The sequence below is a fragment of the Podarcis muralis genome, chromosome 1 (assembly GCF_964188315.1).
Source record: "Podarcis muralis chromosome 1, rPodMur119.hap1.1, whole genome shotgun sequence".
Taxonomy (NCBI): Eukaryota; Metazoa; Chordata; class Lepidosauria; order Squamata; family Lacertidae; genus Podarcis; species Podarcis muralis.
In genome coordinates this window covers 54,038,936-54,055,509 of record NC_135655.1, presented here as the reverse complement: position 1 = coordinate 54,055,509, position 16,574 = coordinate 54,038,936, and the positions used below count along the sequence as shown (strand labels likewise).

Here is a 16,574-nt window from a genome sequence, read left to right as displayed (position 1 = left end):
TAACAGCAAAAAATCTGAGTTTATTTAAAGACAATTATGAAAAATGTTGGTCAGAAATTAAGAGAGACTTGGATAGTTGGTCAAGATTAAAACTTTCCTTGTTAGGCCGAATAGCTGCCATCAAGATGAATGTACTGCCAAAAATGCTATTTTTGTTTCAGACACTACAGATTGTAGATAAGACAAGTGTTTTCGGAGGTGGCAGAAAGATATTTCCAAATTTGTCTGGCAGGGCAAAAAGCCCAGAATTAAATTTAAAATACTAACAGATGCGAAAGAAAGAGGGGGCTTTGCCCTGCCAGACTTAAAGTTGTACTATGAAGCTGCAGCTTTCTGCTGGCTAAAAGATTGGTTACTTCTTGAAGATACGGATGTATTGGATCTGGAAGGTTTTAATAATGCATTTGGATGGCATGCATACTTATGGTATGACAAGGTTAAGATAAACAAGGCTTTTAAGAACCATATTGTCAGAAAATCAGTTTTTAATGTCTGGACAAGATACAAAGACTTATTGGAGAATAAAACTCCGAGGTGGCTGTCACCCCTAGAGGCTAAGGCCCGAAAAAGAGCCAATATGGAGGCCAATTGGCCAAAATATTGGGAGATAATAGAAAAGGATGGTGACAGTTGGAAATTGCAGAGTTTAGAGAAGATGAGAGATAAAGTGTGAGACTGGCTACACTATGCTCAGATTAAAGAAGTGTTTAAAAATGACAAAAAGTTAGGATTCCAAATGGAAAAGTCAAAGTTAGAAACTGAACTGTTAGAACCCAAGACTAAAGTACTTTCAAAAATGTATAATTTGCTGCTGAAATGGAATACACAAGACGAAATGGTTAAATCGGCAATGATAAAATGGGCACAGGACATTGGGCATAATATTATGTTTGAAGATTGGGAAAGGTTGTGGACCTCTGGGCTGAACTTCACTGCATGTAATGCTTTGAAGGAAAATGTAATGAAAATGATGTATAGATGGTACATGACCCCAGTCAAATTAGCTAAAATATACCATTCGTCTGATAACAAATGTTGGAAATGTAAGGAAAATGAAGGAACATTTTTTCACCTCTGGTGGACCTGCCCTAGAGTGAAGGCCTTTTGGGAGATGATATATAACGAGCTAAAAAAGGTGTTTAAATACACCTTTACTAAGAAACCAGAGGCCTTTCTCTTGGGTATCGTCGGCCAGAGTGTGTAAAAGAAGGATAGAACATTCTTTATGTATGCAACAACAGCAGCAAGAATACTGATTGCTAAGAACTGGAAAACTCAGGAGCTACCCACTTTGGAAGAATGGCAGATGCAGCTGATCGACTATATGCAGCTAGCTGAGATGACCGGCAGAATTCGAGACCTGGGAGAAGAAAGAATGGAAGAAGACTGGAGAAAATTTAAGATTTATTTACAAAAGTATTGTAATTTGATTGAGTGTTGATTGGGATGTCAGAGCAGAAAACAATTGTCTATCACCAAATTAGATTTAAGTGTGAATTATATGCTAATCAAATTTAAGATTATGAGCAAAACGATAATTTGTCTGGAATTAACTTTATAACGATGCAAGTGCATGCGGGAGGTGTGGGGGAGTCCAATGTAACAATGGAAAGATGTTAAATGGATAATGATGATTTGTATTTTTTTTTTAGTATGTTTGGTATGGAAAACCTTAATAAATATATATTAAAAAAAATAAATAAATGCATTTTGGTACTTCATTCCCTTAAGGCCTTATTATGAAATCAGGTGTGGGCAAACTTTCTCTTTTGGGCACTTTGTGAGGTATGTGACATCCATCCAGCCACATGCAGTAAGGGCATTTAGCTATTGATATGGAGACTGAATAGCTAATAGCCCGATCCTGCTTGTCACTGTATCTGCAAACAGGCATATAGGAAGAGACACAAGGTCTGCTATGCCATCACATCACCACCGCCTGTGTCACTATGCTGTTGACACAGGCAGATTCAGAAAACCCCACTAACACAGTCAAATGGGTTGCTGTTACTCTACGAACAAGAACCAACACCTCCTGTGTGCTGCTGCAACGATACGAAACCTTGTATAGGAATGGAAAGGAACATGGGTGAGAACATGGGATGCAAAAACTAGGGTATCCTAGGTCAATTTCTTGTGCACCATACTAAGGACATTTCAGTTGCCCCAGAGTCAGCAACATTATGGTGCATACATAATGATTCACCATGGTTTAGGAATACCGTTTCCCATTCCCAACTTTAATTTAGTGTTGCTTAGACAATACATAGTTTTAAAGAAAGAATTTGAAATAGTGGTGCCAAATGACCATACAATTCAAGAGATACAGTCCGTGAGACTTCTAAGCAAAACTATGAAACCTTTTTCTTGTATTTCATGGGATTTTGGCCCCACTGTTTATGTTTTTTCTCTTTGTGTTTCTGATAACCGAGGATAACACTTCAAGCATCTGATGAAGTAGGCTCTAGTTCATGCCACAATAAATTTGTTAGTCTTTAAGGCACCAGAAGACTCTTTGTTATTTTTGCTGCAAACCAACTAACACAACTACCCTTTAAAAGTTGCAGGAAACAGATAATGATAAGCAACAAACAATGTGCACAGGCCTCTGCAGCACATTTTCTAGCTTGTTTGGGAATAGACAAATAGCCACTCTTCAAAGGACACCAAAATGACTGAATTAGGCATTCATTCAAAATCCAAACATGGTAAGTGAGACACCAAAATTGTAATATTCATTGTGTGCATGCACACGAAAGCTCATACCAAGAACTAACTTAGTTGGTCTTTTAGGTGCTACTGGAAGGAATTTTTTTTGTTTTGACTATGGCAGACCAACACGGCTACCTATCTGTAACAGGATCTGCAATGTGAGACATGCTTTTGCAACGTCAGGACAGCATCACTTGGGATGCTGCTACAGTAGAAGCTAGAGCAAAAAGCCTCTTGTCCTTCTCTTGTGTATTAGTGCAGTACCCCTGTACACATCATTAATATTACTTAGTACGTTCTCAGTGCTAAAAGAGATGTACACTTTGATTAAACCTGTCTTTGGCTCTGTAGTTTAATATGTGGCATCCCTGCAGCATAAAGGTCACCATGATGCTATTTCTGGGGAGAAGAACTGATCAGACACCAGGTCACTCCACTGATTATCTGGGGCCTTTATAATTTTCTTTGCTAAGCTTTATTAATTATCATCAATCTTGGTCTGCGATGCCCTTTAAAAAGTAAAGGGCTTGAGTTTTCCTAGATGTATGGATGTCTACTGAGAAACAGTTCTGTGATAGAGACTAATGCTTCGAGGTTAGGAGATTTTTTTAAACAAAAACCAAAACCACAAAACCCTAAGGTGCCTGCAACAAAGGCAGACATCACACTGAAACATGTGAGAATCCTAGATCTTTGCCACATGCCAATGAATAAGATGCTGACAACTGTTTGGGGGGTATAAAACCAGAGATTTACTAATAAGTAAGCATGAATCTGCTTACTAATTATCCCCCTGTAGGGACGCGGGTGGCACTGTGGGTTAAACCACAGAGCCTAGGACTTGTCAATCAGAAGGTCGGTGGTTCGAATCCCTGTGACGGGGTGAGCTCCCGTTGCTCGGTCCCTGCTCCTGCCAACCTAGCAGTTCGAAAGCACGTCAAAGTGCAAGTAGATAAATAGGTACCACTCCAGTGGGAAGGTAAACGGCATTTCCGTGCACTGCTCTGGTTCGCCAGAAGTGGCTTAGTCATGCTGGCCACATGACCCGGAAGCTGTATGCCGGCTCCCTTGGCTAATAAAGTGAGATGAGCACTGCAACCCCAGAGTCGGTCACGACTGGACCTAATGGTCAGGGGTCACTTTACCTTTATCCCCCTGTGAGGCTGACTAACTCTAGGTGCCCCAGACTTTACTTTCTCAGATGGACAACACCACTGGGCTCCAGTCCACAGATTCATAAAGTGGCTGATGTGCAGCTTTCATTGTTAGCCAGCTTTAAAAGCAAGCAGATGGAATCTTTGGCTGTTCCCCACTGGACAGTGTTCACAGGGAAGAAGCATCTGGGATTCAAGTGAGGTTACTCTCCTTAACCACACTAAGCCAGGCAGCATTAAGATTCAGTGTTGCAAGGCAGCTCTTCACCTTCAAGTGCTCATCAAAAGTAGCTCTAAACCCTACTCTGTTTAGCCCAACCTGGCAGCTGTGACAAAAGGAGAGACCACAGAAAGCCTAGGCAGCAAGGAATACCACATCCTAGTCAATCATATAGTGTGAAGTAGGTAAAAAAGGAGAACAGGGACAACCAATCTCAAAACCAACAAAAACTTACCCCTTGGCTCCCCAAAAGGCAGGGAGCAATGAAGCCCACTGTGCAAAGGGACGGGTGAAAGGGGGGCTGTGCCAGGGATTAAGAGAGCAGGGATTAAAAGTCACACTTGACACTACGTATCATTGGCTGTCCTGTGATACTGACACAGGCCAAGTAAAGCCACCCAGAAGTCTCTCCTACTACCCAAAGCAGATGGCACATTCAAGGCTCAGTGGAGTGGCATTCTCAGTTTATATCCAAACTAATTCCATAGGGGAAAACCCCCAGAGAGAAAACAAAGTAATACAAGCATCCAGACATTCTGCCTCCATAATTTCTCTGGTAGCCTGCATTTCATTTCTCTTTTTTTTCTATTTTTCTTTATATATTTATAGACCACATTTCTAGACAAAGTCCTCTCAAAGAAGCAAGCTACACTATATACATAAAATTACAATGTTAGATTGTATTAAAAACCAATATTTCAAGAAGTACAAAACAGTTTAGCTGGTATACTCGGAGATTTGAGAAATAATAAACACCCTTCTTATGGAAGTACAAAAGTCTTTCTTTGGAATTGTCAGTTATTTATCTTCTCTGAAGGTGGACATTTTAATTACGTACTAAAGGAGATTTGTGGCTTTCTGTTGTTAAGTGCTCTCTCAAAGCACTGCAGTGACCTAGCCCAGCACAAAACACCTATCTTACGAAGCTACAGAATAAAGCACAATGGAAATATATGGGTGGAGATGTACAAAAGTCTCTGGAAAATCTTCCCAACACCTTTTCAGAAGCCTCCGGAATTCCAAAACATCTCTTTACTCTCCACTGATTTTGAAAAGCAATTTGGAGATTTGACACCATAAGATGCTAGGCATAGAAGAAAAAGGTTACACTTCTCATTTGCCAGTGAATGGCTTTTGGAACTTATGAGTTTGAAGAGCAGCTTGTGACTTCTAGGAAGTACTTTCGCAAATCACAGTTGAGGGAAAATGAGCATGTGGTCCTAGCCTTGCTATATATGGCTGGGTCTCATGTTAATTTGATAGCTGACATCAACTAGGAATGCACAGTAGGGTATCTTTCTGATGAAAACCAAAATGCATTTGCTAACCAACATTGACAGCAGAAGTTCCACTATAAAGCAATTAAGCAGTACACTCACACAATATTCAGCATATCCAGTCAAATGACATCTTCTTTGGCCTCCATATCTTTAAGCCATCATGATCTTTTGTATGAGAGAAATTCATTTCTGAAGAGAAGAAGAAAAGCCAAAAGTTAAATAGACTTAAATTGTCTTACAAAAGATCTTTGCATGCTTCACTAATTTCTGTGGGGCCTGAATGTTCATTACATGGCACCCCAAGAACTAAAAGGTAAGCAAACAAGCAAACAAAAACAGAATTCTTAAGACACCAAAGTTACAAAAAATGAGTGGGCTTCAACTGGTACCCTAATATTCATGGAAGGGCTTTTGATCCAATGGATGTGTCCACAAATGGGAAAAGAGAAGAGGGAACTTTTGCCAAATACTCTCCCCACTGCACTCCCAGTGGCCCCACCCAGCATGAGCACCTGAGAGCTGGGGAACTTTCCAGAAGAGGGTGAAAGACGGCATGGGGGTTGCGGAGGGAAATGGGCAAAAATTGCCTTCCCTCGTAGGGCACAGACCAAAACCCTTCTGTTAACTCAAGTCATACTGTGAATGACTAAGTGCTTTCATAAAGAAAATCAAGGAAATAGTCTAGTGTCATCGGTGAAAAACTTCAGGTTATTTAATACTTTTTTTAAAAAAAGACCAGTACTAAAATCTGATCATTTCCCTAAGAAAGTGGGATATATTAATATATTTTAATTGCTTCAGTGATTCAAAGCTCATCAAGAATACTAATAAGAATAACTATGAACAGAAAGATAGTATGATAGGTAATTGAATAAAGTCCCTCTTTTTGCACAAAGACTTGAGTACTTGAAAAGATACTGGTGTCAACATGTATATCTTCATGAAGTGAGAGGAGCTGATATGATACAGCATTGCTATTTTCCTGCTTTTCATGGAGCAATGCATATGACATTCTATATCTGTGTATTTGTGAAGGCATAATCTCCTGCATTTTTGCAGGCAGCAAGGAATAATGGGTTGGATTCATACTTTGTCATTCTTAGACTCCCTGCTGAAATAAGTGAGGCCCCACCTGTATTGGCATTCTGATAGCATCCCTTGATCTTTTGGCCTACGTGTCCTGTTTTAATTCTTGTACTATTTTAACTAGCTTGTTTATCACATGTTTTATTTATAGATGTTTATAAATGTTTTAGTATTTTGTTTTTAGTTTTAAGTATGTTGTTCATATTTTAATGTTTACATATTTTTGCATTAAGTAGTATGTGCATATGATAATAATAGTAATAATGATCCCACTGAACTCACTTCAGACTTAGTAAATTAGTAGGCTGTGTCTACTCTAAGCAGATAAAGTATGGAGCTTTGGTCTCACAATGATATCAATGGGACAAGTTAGTAACTACCTCAGTTTTCGAACGTAATCCATTCCGGAAGACCTTTCGACTTCCGAAACATTCGAAAACTGATAAGCAAAGGGTGGCCTGCCAATTCAATAGAGAAAATTGTGAAAAACAACAGATAACATGCAGTGGAAGCCATTCAACGTCCAAGGCATGTTCGAAAATGGAAGCATTTACTTCCAGGTTTTTGGCGTTTGAAAACCAAAACATTTGGGAATGGAGATGTCCAAAAACTGAGGTACCACTGTAATTTCAATGGGAATAAGGATGTTGAGAGTTGTTGGGAGACCAACATTTTTCTCACAGAGCTACAATTCTCAACACTGTTTCACTATCAATCCCTCTTCACAAGGAACTTTGAGTTGGGGTGAATGTATGGTGTGAATGTGGCCACAATGAGAACCCAGCCAGTCTCTCCTATTCCTAAATTGACAGAAGGAACACCTAGTTGCAAGTAATGTGGGGCATCCATTGTGCAAAGTGACAGATATACTGATGATTGAGGGGCTGGTAATGGCTCAGAGAGCCAATAGTGAGGAAGGCACCCTTCATAGAAATCAGTATTTCAGGAACCCAGAAACCATAACTGGGGCTTTGTCCTGTGAGGCTAGGAAGCTTGTAAAAGAAAAGGAGACTGGCCAAATGGGACCCAGGCTTTAATGAGAAGCTGAAATGGAATGATCTTGGGCAAAATAGCAGCCAAACTTATTCTGGGCAAGGTCTGTTGGTCAGTTGAAATTCCCATTGTCCCCTGCCCATCCCTGCTTCATCTACATTAAGAATGTCATCCAAGCTTGAAGTACAGCCATTTTTAGATAGATGAAGTTTAACTTAATCTATCAACCTTGCTCTATGGTCTAAGCAGTGAAGCAAAGAACACTTTTTCAAATTAAACATTAAGCAGTTATTTATGGAGTCGGAACACAAGTGCTAATGTTGACATTTGGTCAGAACACAATGGCAAAGCCCTCTGCTGTTTCATGAAGAACATAATGACTAATGAGGTTTGTAACTACCACAATTAGTCTGGTTTTACATCTCATCCAGAAGACTAAGCTACACTGTGGCTCCCAAGCACATTTTGTAAACGATGTGGATAAGTGTTGCCTCAGATGTGAAAAATGAAGCCTGGTGACCACCTTGTTTTGAGTTGTAGACGTCAGTTGGCCCATAACCTGAGACTTGGGCCCATCCTCTGTTGTTGGTGCTACTCTACATTTCAGTCAGTGTGATCAGAAAAGCATGCACAGCTCCAGCAGTGTCTTCAGCAGAACACCAGAGTTTTTCTGCTTTCCAATAGTCAGCTTTCTCCAGAGTTCCTGGTTAAGAAAACTCCTTACCCATTCAGTTCAGTTTAGAATCTAAAGTGTTTATTGTCTCATGACACAAGACAAGCACAGACACACTAGCTACATAAACTTGAAGAGATGCCGGTACACCATGATCTACTCTATTATAATATCGTTATTCTGGTTTTAGAAGTAAACCTTGTGAAAATACAAGCAGACAGAGAGATTCACTAGCACTTTAGCATACTAGCTCACCATGCTAAACTGAACCATATAACATTGAACCTTCAGCTTTTCCACATCAATTCAATCCAAATGCCTTCCAAATAAGTCAGGAGGAAAATTGTTCACCATGTCTTTTGTTAATGTTATATCTCTGCTGGGGTTCTCTCACCAAAGACTACTTGCCCCAAACTTGGGCCCTGGATTCCAACCAAAAGTGAGGTAAATATGTCTTCAACAACAACAACGACAACAACATTATACTGCAAGATATACGCCCCCCCCTGCTGTAGTACCCTCCACAATGTGTGATGCCACCTCTTTTACTTCAAATCCCCTCAAAGCTGACCTTTTCCTCAAAGCTGTTTACACCTGTCTCCACTTCCACTTTAGGGGCCTACAATCCAGCCTTCTTTACTCTGCAAAGTACCCTGCACACTGATGTAACAACAACAGCAGCAGCAACAACAACAACAACAACAACAGCAACAATAAACAGAAACCTTCTCTTAAATCAGTGAAATTTAGCACCTATAAAATATAAATATATCAATTCGACCTAGAGGTGTGTGCCGCCTCTCAAAATACTCCATCCTATTTGTAGGTTAAGACATATGGAGGGCCATGTGACCAAACAGATGCAGGGTACAAACTTTTTTCAACAATTTCTCAGAGATGGGGATTCTTTCTTAAGAGATTCACACACACACACACACACACACGAGTGTTGGAAGTCTGGACAACATTTTGTATCCTCCACAATATCCTCCACCTAGCATTGGGGGCTAAAAATGCCACACACACTATGTCATTCATCTATCAGCAAAATACTGAGCATTCTCCTTCTTCAGTATCTATTTTTCTTCAGTATTTTAAAAAGCACAAATTCCTGTGTGAGGGAGAGTCTCAGTATGCACACTTGAAAACAAACCAGCTCATTTACGGACAATTCCTGGGCCTGGATCAGCCAAGAGTCTCCTAAATTTAACAGGAATGTCTCATGGGAAGTACTCAGCAGAGATCTTAAATCAATTTTGTCAAGTTACCTAATTTGTCAAGAGGAAAAAAGACAGTTCTCCAGAGATAAGTGATTGAAATACATCAGAACAGCAGAATCAGGTGCATCTTGGGAAATATACTTTGTGGGCTTTGATTTGAGCTGTCACTGAAAACATGATTCTGCAATTCTTTTTTTGGCAAATAGGGAACTTGTAAAAGCTTTGCTTAGACTAACAAGGCTGTATTTCTTTCTTTTTCTTTTTTGTTCTCAGACACAAGCCAAAGATCACAAATCAAGTGAAAAGAAAAGAAATTAAATAATCAAAACTGGGGACTGGGTTCAAATATTAGAAGCTGCATTTGCCTTGGTAATGCTTTTTGAATAAAGCATTTTAAGTGACACCTTTAGCAACTGAAACTAAATTCTATTTGTGTCTGTCTGTTTGGCTATCTAATAGTCGACTTGAACCAATAGACCCAATTTAGTCATGTGAAGACAACATGATGAAGCTCCAGTGTTTGCCCATCTTGAGCTTCCTGCAGCAAATGAGAGAGGTAGGTAGGTAGATATAAAAAATGAGATTTCCAAGTGATGAATATATTTTGCTATCTCCTATGCTGAGATAATTAAAGCTTTACTATGCCCTTTTTATTTGAGTTCATAGCAAGCCATATTACCAGCTCATTGTCTCATTGTACATAACAACCCATAACATAGCAGAAAGTAAAATATTGAATACAGATGGGCACAGCAATCCTAGCTGGAGAATAGCAGAGCAGCAGTGCTCCTGTCATATCCGAATCCCCCTACTGGCTCCGGCTGCTAGGAGACAGCTTTCTTGTTTACCATTTTCCTCTGCCCTAAATAATAATAATAATATAATAAAAAATATTACTTGTAATATTTGTCCCAGCCAATCTACGCGGCTTCCAGCATAACAAATGCACAGCAAACTGTCAAACAGTAAATACCTCCCGATACAGGGCGGCCTTCAGATGTCTTCAGAAAGTTGTATAGTTGTTTATCTGTTTGACATCTGATGGGAGTGCGTTCCACAGGGCAGGTGCCACAACCAAGAAGGTCCTCTGCCTGGTTTCCTGTAACTTCACTTCTCACAGTGAGTGAACTGTCAAAAGGCCCTCAGAAATTCTGTGGCTTTACGCTGGTTACTACCAGTGGGAGACCTGCCAATGGTAACTTCCTGCCCAGATGGGTGGCGGTTGAGCTACAGTAAGGTTACCAGATTTTTTTCAATGAATCTGGGGACAGTTTTCAACTTCAATGAATTTTGTATGTGTAAATCCGGGGACTCTCCCCAGGCAACAGGGACATCTGGTAACCTTAAGCTATACTGGAGACCCCCACCCGTTCCACCCATCACAGCACACCAGCAGTGCTTTTCTCTGCCAACAGACAGGGGACTAGATTCAGGTAGGTAGCCGTGTTGGTCTGACGCAATAGAAATATATATAAATAAATAAAAAAATTTGTCCTGTAGAACCTTTGAGACCAGCTAAGTTTGTTCTTGGTATGAGCTTTCATGTGCATGGACACTTCTTCACTTGTGTGCATGCACACAAAAGCTCATACCAAGAACAAACTTAGTTGGTCTCTAAGGTGCTACTAGGCAGGGGATTGAGCAGCATACTAACCCATGCCCAGCCATCAAGGGGGCTAGAATTCTAGCCTAAGTAAGTTGTGCTTTAGTCCTGCGGAAATAATTTAACTTAGTCATTGTTTATGTCAAGAGACAAAACTATGACAAATCTAGCCCAGTAAATTTAATTTCCTCCTTCCAGTTAAACACCTGGTACTTGTTGAGGGATAAGGCCCAGGCTGCCTTAAGCCTGTAAGGGGGAAAAGTCCCAGGAGTTTCATACATGCCTTCAAAGTTACATTGGAATATGTAAGATAGGCTGCTCTCAGTCTCTAGCTGTATTAGTGGCTGGAGAAGGGAAGGACGAGCTGTATGCAAATAGCCTTCATACTTGCATAACCTCTAATGTTATGGATGTTCCCTGTGTGAATCAGATAAATGAGGCTACACCGCTTTTGATATCCTTGAGAAAATAAAGCAAATCGCTGTTTTAAAATTAAGTCACAAAAATGATTCATGGGTGCAAGCTCTGTGACAGCAATGGGTGGGTGAGGGAGCTTAGACTCGTGGAAGGAGTGATCTGAGGGGCCTCAATGTCACCCTCCATTGATTTGAGTGATGCAGCATGTCAAGGATAAAGAACGTCATGTGGGAACAGCAAGGAAGCAACAATGCATGGTATTTTACGGCATCACTTCCATTGTCAGTTACAATAAAACCTGGGGACAGACCTTGGGAGGTAAGCCATACATTGATTTGTTCTTGAAGCTTTGATGGTGTGTTGGTTGCTGTGTAATCTTTCTTAAACCCTTCAATAAAAAAGTGCAGATTGTTTTCAGAAGACCCTGCCGGTGGCTTTGACATATGCATGATTGATTGTTCACACAGCCCATGTCTCCGTTGTTTGTTATACAAATATTTTCAACCTTCTTTTAAACATGGGAGCAACCCAGCATGAAGCTCCAGACAGCCAGGATTTCTGTTACTAAATCCCAGCTCTAGAAAGCATCTCAGCTGAAGGACAATTTGCCTAGCTTGACACCTTAGATGCAAAAGGTGCTACTAGGAATAATGGCACGGATTTAGCTTGCTGTACTTCCAAGTATAAGGCAGGCAAAACTGCTGCCTTAGGAGTACCACAAAGCTTAAGCAAATACTCATTTGAATCAGGCAAATTTGTTTTGATGAAATTCTCATCTCTTGCATCTTCTTTATCTCGCTGGATGTATTCAACATACCTTGTCTTAGTCAAGCAAACATACTTTTGATCTAATTTAATGTATTAAATTTTTGCATCAGTAGAAACCTTTATTTGAACTATCTGCCAGCTATAATATGAAGAAAAGTATTATAACAAATGTATTGTCTGTATTTTTACATCCATAATCGCACCCCAATGTGATAAAATGCTAAAAATTAAAGGGGAAAGGAAGGTGTTTTAATTCATTTATTTAACAACATTTATAAACCACTTGATTGTAAACAAAACCTTGAAGTAGTTTCCTGAAAATAAAATAAAATAAACGTTAACACTATCAATTAGAAATATCAAAATATTTTTGGATATGGTAAAAGGTAAAGGGACCCCTGACCATTAGGTCCAGTCGTGGATGACTCTGGGGTTGCGGCGCTCATCTCGCTTTATTGGCTGAGGGAGCCGGCGTACAGCTTCCAAGTCATGTGGCCAGCATGACTAAGCCGCTTCTGGCAAACCAGACCAGCACATGGAAACGCTGTTTACCTTCCCGCTGGAGTGGTACCTATTTATCTACTTGCACTTTGTGCTTTCGAACTGCTAGGTTGGCAGGAGCTGGGACAATGGGAGCTCAACCCGTCGCAGGGATTCCAACCGCCGACCTTTTATCGGCAAGCCCTAGGCTCTGTGGTTTAACCCACAGCGCCACCCGCGTCCCTCTTTTGGATATGGTATGAATGCTAAATATAGGACTGAAAGGTATGAATGTTATATGTAAAGCAGGACACCATGACTGAAGGAAGGAAAGGGGGCAGGATATATTGATCATTGATGTCAAAAGCCCTGAACATCTAATTGGGACTACTGTGTAATCAAATGAAATGGCACACACAGCTCTGTAGCTGTAGGAAGTGGGAAGGTCCTTTGGCACCAGTCTTTTGTGCCTGCACAGGACAGTCCAACAAGAGATATACATATGGATGCCTGATCCATGTATACATCATTCTGACCTGGAACATGGCACGAGATTCCATAAACCATCTAAATCTTTTTTCTCTTTTTTTCACAGATTCATTTGGGGTGCAGTCCCAAAGGTACCGTCCGGAAGATAGAAGCAGGGTTGGAAGTCACAAAATCACAACATCACAAAAACTGTTGTGATTTAGCTGTGATTCCTGCATTGCAGGAGATTGGACTAGGTTGCCCTTGGGATCCCTTCTGACTGTACATGTCTGTGATTCTACACTGAACTGTAATAGCCAAAGTTCTGAAGTAAAGGGTAGATAGGCACCACCACTCTCCTCCATATATTTTTTTTAAAAAGGTCATCCCCCCCACAACTATTCCCCTGCCATTGGGAACACTGGAAAGGAAATTCAGCATATTCCATACAAGGCTCACACAGTTTCCTCCCTGGCTTGGAGGCATGCCAAGGAACTGGGAGAGCTATGACTCCTCCTGATTAATCCACCTCTAGCATGCCTGATTTTGGCTCTAACATCCACAGGCAAAGGGCTAATTTCAGCAGGGCAAAGGGCCATGGAGGCTTTCATGTGGGCAGATAAACCTCTCTGAAGCTGGATCAACCTTTCTGAGGTCAGATCTCTGTCTTCTTCAGCAAGTGAGATCAGATGCTTCCTACAGCCCCTGGGGCAGCCTTCCAGAGCCATAAGATTGCAGGGTTAGTTAGTTATTCTATTTGTATGCTCCCCATACAGCTTAGTTTTCTGGGCAGTTTACAGAAACATTATATATATATATATACACACACACACACACACACACACACACACACACACAAATGTTGTTCAAAATCTCGCACAGTAAAAGCATTAAAACAGCCATAAAAATCACAGCAGCAACAAACCAGCGTAAGCATTTAAAGCAATAGCAGCTAAAACAATTTAAACGCAACATAAAACCAACAAAGAATGAGAAAGGATTCAAACTAAACTCTAACACACCATTTAGATGTACCCACTATGACTCAGGGAACAATAACAAAAGTATTTACCTGGCACTTAAAGGACATCCAATAGGCTCCAAGTGAGACTTTTGGGGAGGGCATTCCACACATGGGGTGCCACCACCAAAAAGGCCCTCCCCATAGAAACCATGCATCTCACTTCATTAGGTAGGGGGGACCTAGGGAAGAGTCCTCAATTAAGATTGCAAGGACGAGGCAGGTGGTTGTAGAAGAAAGGAAGGATACTCTGGCCACATACTCTGCCCAAGAAAAGCAAATGGAAGGGTATCCCCCCCCCCCCCCCGGTTCTCAATGCAAAATCTTACATAGTTCTGTAAGCACTTGGGATGAGCAAGTTGTCTATCAATCAAATAAATAAATGCGCTACATACATCAAAGAAAACACGCACAACCACCCAACACAATGGGGGAAAATGAAACATAATTAATGGTTTGATTAGGAATGACTAAAATCACGAATCATTAATAATTGAGTGATTAAGGATGATTAGTCATTCTTGATCAAATAGACATTCATCATTTTAAATAACTTGGTTGATTTCATCCTGTATGTCTTTTTAATGTGAAAAATAACTTCAAAGTCCCAGACTAAATATGCAAGCAGTAAGTATTATTTACTCAGCCACCCTTTCCAGAAGCAGAGTGCAACGAAGATGTTAATGAAGAAGCATTGTGAGAAAAGCACAGGCCATCAGAAAAAGATGTGGGCTTTCGCCTAAATAATGTATAATCTAATTTAGAAAGATAACATGAATAGAGGAACATTTTAAGATTACAAGATGTTCTATGGGGAAACGTCCCATCGTTCTATGTCACCATGATCTTTTTAAAAAAGCATTTCAGATGTCCATCAAGTTATAGAACAGGGTGGCGGGTTTTGTTTGTTTGCTTGCTTGCTTGCTTGCATTTTAATCAGGATATTTTATTACACAAATGTAAGACATTGACAGAACAATTACAGGCGAAAGTCCTTGAAAAAAGATGAGATTTTAATGAAAATTCAGGGAGGAAAAGAGGGGGCAGTTTGTAGAAGACAAGCAGGACATTTTCAGCAATGTTGTGTTGATTCCCCCTTCCACCAAACAATGATTTTTTTTGGTCCATTCTCCATTACATAATAAGGAATGAAAACGTGGTGAACATTGTCAAAGGGGTGAGGAATTTTTGACAAATTCTCATGGGTGGGATTTTAGTGAGGAAGCTGCATTTGACCAGTGGTGGCGCTTCATGCTCCAACATCGGAGGGTGGAGAGCAGGCGGGGGCAGGGCTGGCGCACGTCCCGGGGGTGGGGCACACATCCTGGGGGCAGGGCAGGGTGTGCTGCCCGCAGGGGCATGTTGTACATCCTGGGGCGTGGCGCGCAGCCTGCAGGGGCGTGCCACCCACCGCAGGTGGGGAGGGGCAGCCGCGATGGCACCCCACCAGGATCGCGCTGCCAGGGGCGCTGCGCTCCCCCCCCACTCCTCTTCCTCCACCAGTGCCTTTGACTCATCTAGCACAGTGTTGCCTACACTAACTGGCAACAGCTCTTTGGGATTTTAGAGAGGGTTATCTCCCAGTCCAGGGCATCAATCCTGGAGATGCCCTGGATTGAGCCTGGTCTTTCCTGATGTCTCAAAATGGAGTGTTCTGATGGTAAGACAGGACTGACAGATGCTGAGCCGCTTTCACAGTGAGCTCCAGCTGGTGTCAGGCTCCATCCCTGGGTCCAGTCTGCCTGCCCTCCACCTCCATGGCTGCTGTCATGAGTGGCTTGAATGTGGATGTACTGGTGGCTCTACCACTCTTCAAAGCATCAGTAATACCGTATTTGTTTTCAATTTCACTCCTCCGCTGTTGCAGGTGAGATTGTTGTAAATCACATGCCTGTCTGGGATGAATCTGGGAAATGAAGACTGTCTTATCTCTTCCGCTGAGGTTACTGTTACACTTTACTTTCACTTTTATTTCTTTCTGTTTGTTCTCTTGGAGCTGGAGAGAATGGATGCCATTATGCTTTTGTATGTACATAGTGTGTAAATAAATAGTAGATTAGCTCTACCATGTCTCAGTCTTCTTGCTGTTGTATGCCAGAAGATTAGTGTGCATATACCAGCTGGTATATGTTGCTAGGAAGCGCACTGGAAGAGAAGGGAGATGCCTTTTCCAGAGCTGTGCATACCGGAGGATGCTCAGAGATTCGGGGGCTTGCAGGCACCCCCAGGGCATTTTTCCAACAGTATTGGCCTGAATATAAGCCATACCTTTTTTCCAAATTCTGACCATGGCCTAAAGTGTGGCTTAAATTTGCAACCTTACAAAATTGGGGCTTTTTTTACCTTATCGCTGCTGAAACAGACATATTGTAAAACGGAACAGGTGTGAGTGCCTGCATAATTTTAAGGGATCGGCTTATATTCGGGTTTTCTCTCTCCCCCCCCCCCTCTTGAATTTTAAAGGTGCTGCTTATATTCG

At 41.2% G+C, this 16,574-nt stretch overlaps 1 protein-coding gene across 1 annotated transcript in view; it reads right to left on the bottom strand.

The window, feature by feature from the left end:
- LRRC4C (leucine rich repeat containing 4C) overlaps positions 1-16,574 on the bottom strand; it is a 593,294-nt gene that overhangs the window by 360,482 nt on the left and 216,238 nt on the right. Inside the window, exon 2 of the mRNA XM_028727775.2 lies at positions 5,466-5,555. The gene's annotated coding sequence lies outside the window, so the exon portion shown is untranslated. The remainder of the gene's footprint in view (positions 1-5,465; positions 5,556-16,574) is intronic.